Source organism: Lynx canadensis, chromosome A2 (genome assembly GCF_007474595.2).
Source record: "Lynx canadensis isolate LIC74 chromosome A2, mLynCan4.pri.v2, whole genome shotgun sequence".
Lineage (NCBI taxonomy): Eukaryota > Metazoa > Chordata > Mammalia > Carnivora > Felidae > Lynx > Lynx canadensis.
Genome location: NC_044304.2, coordinates 81,329,891 through 81,343,858, shown reverse-complemented (window position 1 = coordinate 81,343,858; position 13,968 = coordinate 81,329,891). Strand labels below are relative to the sequence as shown.

At 39.1% G+C, this 13,968-nt stretch overlaps 1 long non-coding RNA gene across 1 annotated transcript in view; it reads left to right on the top strand.

Moving 5' to 3' along the window:
• Positions 1-13,968, top strand: part of LOC115508825 — a 102,243-nt gene that overhangs the window by 76,810 nt on the left and 11,465 nt on the right. The gene's annotated exons all lie outside the window — the stretch shown is intronic.

Genomic DNA, 13,968 nt, shown 5'->3' with positions numbered 1-13,968 from the left:
GATGATGAGTTGCACAATCAATTTAAATTGCACTTACAGGAAGAAAGTCATGGAATCATAGAACTTTAAAGGTAGAGGATATCCCCAAGGTTTTCAGTATGTACTCTGGTGGAAAAATACCAAGTAGGAATGGAGGAGAGAAGATAATAGTTTCACTTTAGCACTGGCTCCATATTCCTCTCTCCAGTTAATTTTCAAGTGAAATTACAACCCTTACTCATCTTCTCTTACCTACATATCATGCCCTAGTCATGCCTCAAACAAGTGCAGGTAGAAGCAATCTCAATCCAGGCCTCCTTTTGTTTACAGTCTGAAGGGACTGGATGCCCTGGCTCCCCCATAACCCCCCAGACATCCAGATGTCTTTGGTCTTTTCTTCCTGCTTGCTCATTAGGCATGTGTGTGCTCAGAATTTTGCCTTTCTTCGCTAACCAGGGAACTGGTTCAGTTTTCCAGATCCAAAGATCCAGAAGATCTGTTTGAGATTTTTAAATAGGGGGTGGGAGGTTATAATGAAAAAGATAATAGCAACTAAATGGTAAGAATGTGGAGAAATTGGAACCCTCATACACTGTTGATGGGAATGGAAAATGGTGTAGCCACTTTGGAAGACAGTCTGGCATTTCTTCAAATAGTCAAACATAGAGTTGCCATATGATTCAGCAATTCCGCTTTTAGGTATACCCAAGAAAAATGAAAAGATATGTCCACACAGGAGCTGGTACATGAATGTTCATGCAGCATTAATCATAACAGCCAAAGAATAGAAATAGCCTAAATGTCCATTAGCTGGTGAATGGATAAATAAAATGTGTTAAGTCCATTAAATGGAATATTGTTTATCAATTAAAAGAAATGAAGTACTGATACATGCTACAACATGGATGAATATTAAAAACATGCTAAGTGAGAGAAAACAGTCATAAAGGACCATATATTTATGATTCTATTTTTTTTTTAAACGTTTATTTATTTTTGGGACAGAGAGAGACAGAGCATGAACGGGGGAGGGGCAGAGAGAGAGGGAGACACAGAATCGGAAACAGGTTCCAGGCTCTGAGCCATCAGCCCAGAGCCTGACGCGGGGCTCGAACTCACGGACCGCGAGATCGTGACCTGGCTGAAGTCGGAGGCTTAACCGACTGCGCCACCCAGGCGCCCCTTTATGATTCTATTTATACGAGATTTCTAAATAGGCAAATCGGTACTGAGAGAAAGTAGATTAGTGGTTGCCTAGAGTGATGGCAGAGGGTAGGGGTGTGGGTGTTCTCTTTGGGGTAATGAACGTGTGCTAAAATTGATTGTGGTAATGGATGTATAAGCTTATGAACATACTAAATGCTGTTGGGTCATACACTTTAAATGGGCAAATTATATTGTATGTGAATTTTATGTCAGTAGAGCTGAAAATAAAGAAAAGAGGGGGGCATTTGGGTGGCTCTGTCAGTTAAGCGTCCGACTCTTGATTTCAGCTCAAGTTATGATCTCACAGTCCAAAGATCGAGCCCCACATCGAGCTCTGTGCTGATCGCACAGAACCTGCTTAGGATTCTCTCTTTCTCTCTCTCTCTCTTTCTCTCTCTCTCTCTCTCTCTCTCTCTCTCTCTCTGCCCTTTCCCCATTCATGCACACCCTGTGTCTCAAAATAAATAAATAAACTTTTTAAAAAAAGAAAGAGAAAAGGGGTTTTGTGTGTTTTTCATTTAATTTTGTCTTCTTGTACTTCTGTGGCTAGATGGACGTTCCCATGCCTAATTTCAAACTCATTTTGCCCTTTGATTCTGCCTGAAGTCCAGCCAATAGCTAATGTGGCAGGGTGGAAATTTAACTCACACTACAACCCAGACACAAAGAGAAAATATAAGTTCTTTATTTAGTCTATAACCAGTCTGGCTTTTCTGAAGCCCCAACTGATGGATAGTGGTGAAACGAATGGCATGGTTAGCAGTCTCTGGGAGGCCACTGTGGTGGAAGAAATGGCTGGAACTGATTTACCTGTTGTGACTAGATCCACTCAAATGACCAATGGACAGAACAGTGTGATGTTCCATGTATATAATTCTCAATTCTTGTTTTGATTCTTGATTCTCTGCCTTGCTTTGGCCTTTGTTTTCTATGTGATTCAAGACTTGCTTTAAACCCTGCGTATATATGCTCCTTAACTCCCAGTGGCTCTCCAGACATGTGACTATGGGCTCTGTCTTAAGCACTGATTCCCAGGTGATCATATGTCTCTGGGTTTGCTGTATTCCTGTGCCTGGTCACAAATGTTCAGTGTCTCAGTCTCTTAATCATGGCTTCTAACCCCATCTCTATCTGTGATCAGTAGCTGGCTCAGGTGATAAAATAGTTTCCTGAGGCATTAGAGCTATAGAATATATACACTTAATTCCCTTCTTAGGAAACTATATTTAAAAGTACTCTAAAATGTTTTAAATAAAATTTGCCATAATTTTGTATTGATAATGCTCTGAGTACTTATTATACTATTTACAGTTCTATTTTGTTTGTTTCTTTGGAAAGAGGACTGCCTAACTGTTGATGCTTTGAATGGAGGGAGGTACAAAACAGTGTTATATTAGTCAGCCCAAGAGGAAGATGAACTGTAATGTATATTTGCTTTTCCATTGTTTAATCTTGGCCAAACCAGGTCAGTGAAGTGACAGTTCAGAAAGGAATTCAAAGAGTACTTACTGGCTGCTTTGAGCAATTGATTCTGAAGAATTGTGACTTCTGTAAATACCAACATATTTCAAAATTGGTATACAATCAGGACTTAAGGAATAGGACCTTAGCATTGATATATGCCCTACTGTCTGAGTGCCAATATAATGGGAAGTCTTTTTTCTTTTTTAACAAATAATTAATTATTTGGGGGGAAAAACAAATTCAAAAATATTTAACATTATATGAATACCTGTTGAATTTACAAAGAGACAAACTTGATTAAACTATTTGACTACTAAGTGAACACGGATTTGGTGTATTTTATAGGATTTTTTTATTCAATAGAAACTATCTATGTGTTATATATAAATCAAAGTCCAGGGAAATATTTATGTAAATATATGTAAATAAATATGTACATATAAGTAAATCATGACTATATATATATATATATTCTTAGGTATATTGTGCTAAGTTTCAGCTGGATATAATTTTCACAGCAGCCTGGAGCCTGCTTCAGATTCTGTGTCTCCCTCTCTCTCTGCCCCTCCCCCACTCACACTCTGTCTCTCTCTCAAAAATAAATAAACATTAAAAAATTTTGTTTAAAAAAGTGAAAGGTTGATAATGACAACCTAAAACACTTATATTCTTTTGGGTATTTATTTACTTACTCAGATACTCACAAGTTCTTTTGAAGTTTAAAAATGCCTGAGACATTTATAACAACTTTAAAGCAGCTATGGAAGAAATACTAATAAAGCATGAGGTGTAATTACATAGATTGCTAGACTTGAATAAATGCAATGATGATAGACAAAGAACAGTCAAGGAGAGGGAAAACTGGAAATGAGAAGAGCGAAGCATTGAAGGACTGATCTAACTGTAGCCCTGGATGAGTCACTGACAATCAAGGGGAAGAGTGGGGCATAGGAACAACATGTTTGCACAATTTAAGCACCGTGTTGGAATTAATGTGTGTATTCCCACACAAACTCCTACCTCTCATTCCATTTGTATTGGTTGGGATGCAGATTAGATAGACCGCTGTATCAAAGGGGCCCAACATATAATGAGTTAAACAAGGAAAATCCAGAGTCTATAAGGTGGCTTCTCAGTGTCTAGGACCAAGGCTTCTTCTGTCTTGTGGCTTGGCCATCCTTGAAGATGTTGCCTTTATCATTCACACTGCAGAAGATGGTTCACCACCATCCCAACTGGGCCCACATTCTATCCAGTGGGAAAAGGAAAGGGGGAACCAGAGATGGTCTTACGAAGCCTGAAATGATTATTAGAAAGGGAAATGAAGGAGAAAGGAACCTGACCATGTGTCCAGTATGATTTAAGAGAAGATTGATTTGGAAATTTAGGTAGCATTATGTCCCTTAGGTAACATTATGTCTTTCTAGGAAAAACTGGTCAATCTCCGGGGTACCCCCACCTGTTCTGTTTCTCTTCTTAAGGAGATGCCCTGTTATAATGGGAAGAGGGATGTGGTTTATTGTTTCCCTATTGGGGTGAATTAGAAAGGTTTGGCTGCACACCAGCATTCAGCAAGGGTCAGCCACAGAAATGATCTTTCCAGGGCACTACATGAAAATCAAGGACAGGGGCGCCTGGGTGGCGCAGTCGGTTAAGCGTCCGACTTCAGCCAGGTCACGATCTCGCGGTCCGTGAGTTCGAGCCCCGCGTCTGGCTCTGGGCTGATGGCTCAGAGCCTGGAGCCTGTTTCCCATTCTGTGTCTCCCTCTCTCTCTGCCCCTCCCCCATTCATGCTCTGTCTCTCTCTGTCCCAAAAATAAATAAACGTTGAAAAAAAAAAAAAAGAAAATCAAAGACAAACTTTGATGCCATTGGTATTACTTTCATTTATTCAACACTGGTTCTCAAAGTGTAGTCGCTGGATCAGCAGTATCACCATCACCTAGGAACTTGCACAAACTCTCAAGTCCTACCTCTGACCTACTGAATCAGAAACTCTGGGGGTGGAGCCCCACAACTATGTTTGAACAAGCCTTCTAGGTGATTTGAGGCATGTTAAGTTGGCGAACCATGGATTTAATGCAACTCACTAAAAGGAGGTGTCAGAATACATATTTAATTGACTGATTCTCTTTCTCTCTTGGTTTCTTTCTCTATTCCTTCCATAATTCCCTGGGACTAAAAAACAGTGAGCTTTCATTTACTTCTCCTAATATCCTACTTTGATAAAGCATCCACTTTCATATCAACCTCACTTAAGAAAACAAGCAACTAACAAACTAAACTAACCAAACCATAAGAATGGGCCCTTTGGAGGCACCTGGTTGGCTCAGTCTGTTAAGCATCAGACTCTTGATCTCGGCTCAAGTCATGATCTCGCAGTTCATGAGTTCGAGCCCCACATGGGACTCTGTGCTGGCAGCGCAGAGCCTGCCTAGAATTCTCTCTCCATCTCTCTCTGTCCCTACCCCACTGGTGCTCTTTCTCTCTCTCAAAATAAATAAATAAACTTAAAAAAAAAAAAAAAGAACGGGTCCTTTGGGCTTTGTTGGGGAGAGGAGAGGGAATAATAGGTATTTGGAAAATAGCCTGGATTGCTGCATGATCCTATTTTGAATGCCAGAAACTATTTTGTCTTTGCATTCCTTTAATATAATACTAATTTCCAGCCCTTTTCCTGATGGATCTGACTAATGGATTCTGCCAAGGATACTGTTTTCAGACCAGGAAGAGAAGAGCACATTTTCCACAGTATTGTATCATCCAATTACATCTATTCACTTTTGTTAGAAGTCTACACTTACATTTTTTTCCAACGTTTTTATTTTTTTATTTTTGGGACAGAGAGAGACAGAGCATGAACGGGGGAGGGGCAGAGAGAGGGAGACACAGAATCGGAAACAGGCTCCAGGCTCCGAGCCATCAGCCCAGAGCCTGACGCGGGGCTCGAACTCACGGACCGCGAGATCGTGACCTGGCTGAAGTCGGACGCTTAACCGACTGTGCCACCCAGGCACCCCTACACTTACATTAAAAAAAAAAATTTAGTGTTTATTTTATTTTTTAGATAGACAGAGGGTGAGTTGGGGAGGAGCAGAGAGAGAGGGAGACAGGATCCGAAGCAGGCTCCAGGCTCTGAGCTGTCAGCACAGAGCCTGATGCAGGGATCGAACTCACGAACCGTGAGATCACGACCTGAGCCAAAGTCGGATGCTTAGTCAACTGAGCCACCCAGGCGCCCCAGTCTACACTTAAATTTGATGAGAATGATGAAGAGGACCAGCTGCCTACTCCTACAGTGCTTCACAGAAAGAAATAGTACCAGGCAACAAAAACAGAGAGAAATAGTCAAGAATAGACAATGTCTAATTCTGGCTCTGTTTCTATCCCAGCATCCTCAGTGTGCATAGTTTCCCTTGATTATAAAATAGAGATAAATTCTAAATGCAACATTACATAAAAACACATTTATTTTTACTCCCTCCTCTGCATGGAGACAGTAATTTGTCTTCATCTCAATGTGAGTTAGAATTTATAATGCCTGAATAAAAAATATTTCAATTTTCATCCATTTAGCAATAGTATGTTTCCTTGGGAGAGAGTTGCCTAGTAAACAAAAAAAATGTGTGGGATGTTAGGCTCTTATAATCACTTAAAAGAAGTGACTCTAAATATGCTACATTAATATGGCTATAAATCGGAAGTTGTCGTTTTTGTGAATGGAGAGTTTATGTAAAAAAGAGACACGGTTCTTCCCTTCACTTAATCCATTCTCCACATGTCTGACCTTTTGAATAATCATTTTAAAAATATAAATTGCATCACTCTCCTCTTGTGGGGCTTCTGAATGCACTTAGTTGCTGCTGAGACACTACAGGATCTGCCCCTGCATTCTTCCTTGGTGTTGTCTCCAGGCTTTTACCCCTTGCTTATATTGGCTTTCTCCCCATTTCTTAAAGAAGCCACATTCTTTCATACCCTAGGGCTTTGGGGTGCGCCCTTTGCCAGGAATGTCCTTTCCCTTACCTCTCACACAGTTAATTCTCGTTTATTCTTAATTTCTCACTGAAAGTTCTCTTCCTCAGGAAAGCCTACTGTGGCTTTAGGAGTCTGCTGACCCTTTCCCTTCATATACATTATCAGTTTGTAGTTATGAATTGATTTGGTGCTTATTATTTTATAGTCTAAATTAGAGAATAAACCCTGTAACATCACAGATCACGTCCATTTTGTTTACCTCTCCAGAGCCAGTGCCTGGCACACTACCTGGCAGGTAACAGGGCTCAAGAAATATTTCATGACTGGATTACCAAATGTCTTGTCACACAGCAAAATAGACACTGTGGTTTGATTTATAAATGATCATTTATCCTGAAATTCTAACATTACAGTGTATTGAATTTGATTGTTCCCAAATGAGTTGAGTTCCAGAATCTGCAAACTGGTTATTTGACAGATTACATGTCTCTATAGAAAAGCTGTCATCGTTGGTCCAGGCCTGCATCTGCCAAGAATAACAATTAGAGATCCGTTCACCTCCATTCCGAATATTGGTGTCCTTAGACCTCAGTTTCCAGATCAGGGTTCCTAGTTTTTAGCCTCCACATAGTTTTTGAGGCCTTTGTTGTTGTGAAATTAAGATAGAAATGGTGCCTTAAAAAGATGATTTTTAGTTTATTTTCTCTCAGGGGCTCTTTCATTATTGGAGTGTTTGCATGAGGAGAGAGAAGCATTACTGTCAAAGTGTGCTCAGCATTAGAGGTGGCCTTAAGAAGCTGGGAAAAAGAACATCTTCCAAGAGTATTTGGTAGAGATCTGTCAGCATCCCGTGACAGCTTCCACTGTAGAAATGTATTTGTGTATATGTGGATTGCAGGTGGGGGTGGAAAAGGAAGAGAGACATATTCTACTCAGAGGAGGAGGGGTGACCCTGGAATCAGTCCCTTGTACACTGGAGTGTTCCCTGCTGTTCAGTCACAGTGGCAGCTGCAAGGCCCTAGCTACGGTTGGAATGCTGGCTCTCAAAGACGTCAATGGCACCTAAGTGCCACCCACAAACGCAGATGTATTACTTACAGAGCCCAGTTTTAGTCCGGCGTCATAAGAACTCATTGCAACTCTCCCTCCTTGAGGTCAGTTTAAATCAAGTTCAGTTTTGCCTTCAAGTCCCTCCCAGACCTGTAGAAGCACATTAGTCTCAGAAAAGCCTAAGCGGCTAAAAATTTCCCTACCAGAAATTTCTACTGCAACAGCCCTGACATGCGTTCCTCCAGCCTTTGTTTGAATACTCACCTCCTTCACAGATAGCCTGCTTCATATTTGGACAAGTCTCATTGTTACATATTTAACTTCCTCATAGTGTAATGAAATATGCCTCCCTGGTCTTTCACCTCATTTGTCTTTGTTTTGCCCTCTGGAGCTATGCAGAATATGTCTGATCCTCCTTCAACATGATAGTTCTTCAGACATTTGAAGACAGCTGTCAGATCCTCTCCCCTAAATCCTCTTTGCCAGGTAAAATAGCCTCAGATCTTCCAATTGGACCTTTTATAAATAGTGTACTAAAGTGAAAAATATATGAGCAACCAGCCTAGGCAGACCTGGGCGCTCTTGATTTGTTTTTATTCAGTTACTTCCTCTTTTTGCATTTGTTCCCACCAGTAAGTAGAATAAGTATGATACATCCTAACAGGGTGAAGTGCTTGGCTCAGTGAGTGCATACAGTAAGGAAGGACTTGACCAAGGCAGGGGAAGTCAGCTAAGCCTTTCTTAGGAGGTCAGTGTTGAACTGAACTGATGGATGGGTAATAGTTACCAAGGTGAAGAGGAGAAGAATTGCTCTCCAGGCAGAAGGAGCAACATGTACAAAAGCCCTGTGATGGGTAGGGCATGTGATGGAGGTATAACCCTCTTGGTCTTTAATTTCTGTATATATGCAGAGATGGATTATAATACCTTCTGCTTTACTAAAAGAATTATTTCAAGGACCCTTTAGATGGGTATGAATGTGCTTTAAAGTAGTAAAATACTATGATTTTATTCACAAAAAAAGAATCCCTTAACCCAGTCAGGCCTGTTCCATCAATAAGCATTCCCATATCTGTCTTTTTGCTTCTGCTCTCCCCATTCTAGAAAGGCCTCTCCTTTTCCGTTTATCCAATCCCTGCAATCTGTATTGCCCATCTCCTCTTCTTATTCGTCTGGGAAGCTACCCTGGGCAGTGAGGCTCAGGTCTGTTTCTGTAGTGCAGTGGTTAAATGCAGGGTCTTGCAGTCCAGAGTTTGAGTACAGGTTCCATTCCTGACCACCTCGTGGTTCTAGACAAATTGCTTAATTTCTCTGACATTTAATTTCCTTATCTGTGCAAAAGAGGTAATAATAGTAACTATTTCATTCAACTGTTTGTGAGGATTAAGTGAGATATCTGCATCTCTCTCTATATTTATCTCTTTGTATCTGTACATATATGACAGAGCCCTTCCTGATGGTTCTTACTTCCTTGTACTGCACCTCCTATGTGGCCCACACCAACTGGCTCAGTAATTTTAAGGCAGATTCTAAGGATAGAGGCATTGGGAGGAAGCCATATGCTCTGCTCCTGAGTATTTGAAGTCTCTGGTCCACTGGCTGTCACTACTGCACATCCGTGGAAGTGCCTCTCCATAAGCCCACATGTGCATGTGTGTACAGGACCTGTGAGCCACCCACTAGCCAAACCAGGTACCCTATAGCTCCCCAGGCTCAGAGTCACCGTGCATGACAAAATCACCCCAGCAAAACTGCAGAAGGCAAGTTATATTCATGCTTTAAGTGGCAAGTAAAATCACTTTTCAAAATGCCTTCAAGTCTAAGGTTTTTCTGGATTAATAATTATTTTGCAGAATCTGGTTTCATAAATACAGCTTGACAGTGTTTAATAACAGCAAAACAAATTATTTAATCCTTAAATAAACAGGTTTTTAAAGTTCTTACATTAAAATGAGGTTAACTAGGTGAAATTCTAGTATTATTTTCTAAAACATTGTAACCAGTGTGTCAAGACTACAGTCAAGGTTCTTATAGTGGCAAGATATTTAATTTCTATTCTATCTTGGAAGAGACATGAAACATGCTAAACTGATTAAGTCAGTTGATTTAAGATTCTTTATGTTTACCTCCTGCAGACAATTGTGGTTCAATATTGCAAGTAATTTTCTTCTCTGTAGAATTAAAAGAATCTACAAAACAGAAACTAAATCAGTGTTGTGCTTGCAATTTAAAATATAACCCCCTACCAACACCACTCTGTGTTTATTTCATACTTCAAATACTTCTCATGCTCTGCTAGGTCAGGAACTATAAAAGACATTGTAATGGGTGTCTAGTTCTGCGATCAATAAAGCTAATTTAAACTATCCTCTAATAGGCGAGGTAAAAGATGAGTATTTAGGTCTGGGATTAACAAGTGAAAATAGGCCATTTTGTGATATCTTCAGGGACACAGCACAGTTCAGGGTTTAAGGCTCAAGGAAAATCTATTTTGAGAAAGACATGAGTCATATACTTCATTATGGACAGATTTGTATCCCATTAATGACAATACCTTTTATCTTCAGTTCTGGAAGCATCATCTCTCTGTTAGCGTATTAACACTTCTTTGCCCCACCAACCTCAATTTGTCAGCTGAATTTTTCTGCCCTTCCCTTTGGTTTTTGAAGTGGGGACTCCAGTCACATTTACTTTAATTACTGCTTTGACAGATACTAAAACCAAGATCAATGTGCCTATTTTTCTGTTGCAACCATTTTGAATAATAAGTATTCAAATAGTATGTAAAATCTCACTGAAGCATTTAATTCACAACCTAAAAATGTGTGTACAAAAGCCACTACCATGATTCTGTAGAGTTCAAAATTGGCCATTTTGTTTTCTTACGAAATTGGTCAAAATGAAAATGTACGTTTTGTTCTGTTCATTCAGTTTTCCCTAATTCTCTTTAATTCAGTTTTATTTCCTTTGTTCTTTGTAGTCTCCCTCTTCCCCACACTGATTTTCTTTCTGCAAATCCTTTCAATGATGGATACTGACATCCGTGTCCACAGTTTTAACACTTTTATTAAATCTAATATCTTTCATAAAAACCCAGGCACACCTTAGGGAATCAGGAGCTTACTAAATGTTCACTTAGTCTCATTTTATGTCTAAATCCCTCTTTTCCTGTTGCTCTAACATTTATTTTATCAATAATTATTATCTTTTGATCAAGCATCATGATAAGAAATATGATTTTTTTCTTTCATTTTTTTCTTTCACCACCCAACATCTTATTTGGATAAACTTCAAACAGACAGAAAGGTTGAAATAATTGTATAGTGAATATCCATATGCCCACATATACATATTCTATTATGAACATTTTACTATATTTGCTTTACCACCCAGCTGTGCATTTGATCCATTTTTCCATGCATCTGTCCATCAGTCCATCTTAAGTTTTTGATGAAGTAAGTTACAGATACCAGTGTACTTCAGCCTGCATATCATTAACTAGAGTTCTATATTCGTTTACAATTTTTTTTTCAAGCGGTATGTCCATGTAATGAGATGTACGAATATTAGGTTGCCATTTGCTGCATTTGGACAAATGTAGATACCTGTGTAACCTAAACCCCTATTGAAACAGAGAACATTACTGTCACTCCAGAAAATTTCCTCATGCTTCTTTCCAGGTGATCCTCACTCACCTTGCCCCTTCCCCCAGGCAACCACTGTGCTAATATTTTACCACCACAAATTAGTTTAACCTGTTTTAGAACTTCATATAGATGGAATTATAAAGTATATGCCTTTATGGGCAAGACTTCTTTTACTCAGCATAGTGTTGAGATTCACCCATTTTTTAATTATTGTGTGAACCAATAATTAGTTCCTTTTTACTGCTGAATGGTATTCTGCTATATGACTGTACCAGTTGGTTTATCCGTTCTTCTATTGATGAAACCTGAGTGTTTTTCACATTTGGCCATGATGAATAAAGCTGCTGTGAGCACTTTTGTACAAGTGTTGTGAATATTATTTTTCTTTGCCTTGGGTGAGTATTTAGGAATGTAGTTGCTGAGCCATAGGTGTATACTTAATATTATAAGCAACTACCAGACCCATTTCTAAAAGTGTGCCATTTCACACTTCTGTCAGCAACGTATGAGGTTTGGTTGCTCCACGTTCTTGCCAACATTTAGTGTTGTCAGTCTTCGGAATTTTACCTATTTTGGTGGGTACACAATGAATCCATTGTGGTATTCATTGGCATTTCCTGATGACTAATGATGTTCAGTACTTTTGACATGCTTACTGGCCATTTATAGCCCTATCTTTGTGAAATGTCTGTTTAAATCTTTGTCCGCTTTTTAATTAGGTGGTTTATTTATTTATTTATTTATTTATTTTTGAGCCGTAGTTCTGTGTGTAACCTGGATACCAGTCTTTTGTCGTATATGTCTGTGAACCCATTTCTTCTTTGATTTCATCCATCTTGGTGTCCATGCTGTAGCATAATTGAACCGGTATATTGTCTCCATAGCTTGTCCAAGACCCTTATAAGTTTTTAAAATAAATACCTGCTATATTTTTCTTTAATGTCATAGGAAGGCAATGGTGGACTCCTGAAAACTGTTGAATGTCAGGAACTAGTTTTTCTATTTGCCCTTCAGTGGCTTATTTTCAGGATGGAAATTAGCACTTTCTTAGTTTACTTTGAAAAATAGTTTCAGGGGCTCCTGGCTGGCTCAGTTGGAAGAGCATGTGACTCTTAATCTTGGGGTCATGAGTTTGAGCCCCATACAGAAAGTGAAGATTATTTAAAGAAATAAAAAAAAATAAAAAATAGTTTCATCTAGTAACCTTCCTATTTATAAAGTGATACAAAATGAAACAAATCTATGAATAATTATAAATCTAAGAAAACAAAACAGCAATGGAACAGGATAGAGAGCCCAAAAATAAACCCACTCATATATGGTCAATTAATCTATGACAATGGAGGCAAGAATATTCAATGGGAAAAAGAATATTTAATAAATGCTGCTGGGAAAATTGTACAGCTACATACAAAAGAATGAAACTAGACCACTTTCTTTTTTTTCAACGTTTTTTTTTTTTTTTTTTTTTTTTTTTTTTTGGGACAGAGAGAGACAGAGCATGAACGGGGGAGGGGCAGAGAGAGAGGGAGACACAGAATCGGAAACAGGCTCCAGGCTCCGAGCCATCAGCCCAGAGCCTGACGCGGGGCTCGAACTCACGGACAGCAAGATCGTGACCTGGCTGAAGTCGGACGCTTAACCGACTGCGCCACCCAGGCGCCCCTAGACCACTTTCTTACACCATACACAATAATAAACTCAAAATGGATGATAAATCTAAATGTGAGACCTGAAACCATTAAACTCCTAAAAGAAAGAAAAGACACATTATCCTTAGAAACATGTTTATGGATATGTCTCCTCAGGCAAGAGAAACAAAACCAAAAATAAACTATTGGGACTACACCAAAATAAAAGTTGTTTTTTTTTGTTTGTTTGTTTTTTATTTTTTGTCCCCCCCCCCCCCCAATAGCAGAGGAAACCATCAACAAAACAAAAAGCAACCTAATAAATGAGAGAAGATATTTGCAAGTGATATATCCAATTAGGGGTTATCATTCAAAATATATAAGGAACTTACACATGTCAACACCAAAAAAAAAAAAAAAAAGCAATCCAATGAAAAAATGGGCAGAGGACCTCAATAGACATTTTTCCAAAAAAGACATACAAATGACCAACAGACATGAAAAGATGCTTAACATCACTAATCATCAGGGAAATACAAATCAAAACAACAATGAGGTACCACTTCACACCTGTCAGAAGCCAGTATCAAAAAGACAAGAAATAACAGGTGTTGGTGGGGATGTGGAGAAAAGCGAACACTCATGCGTTGTTGGTGAGATGTAAATTTATGGCAACCACTGAAGAAAACAGTATGGAGGTTGCTCAGAAAATTAAAAGTAGAAATACTCTATGATCCAGTAATTCCACTACTGGGTGTTTACCCAAAGGAAAAAAAAACCCACTAAATTGAAAAGATATATGCACCCCTATGTTTACTGGAGCATTATTTACAATAACCTAGATATGGAAGCAACTCAAGTGCCTATCAATAGATGAATGCATGAAGAAGTGGCACACATACATATAACGGAACGTTGCTTTGCCATAAAAAAGAATGAGATCTTGCTATTTGCAGCGACATGAATAGACTTAGAGGATATTATGCTAAGGGAAAGAGAAAGAGGAATACCAT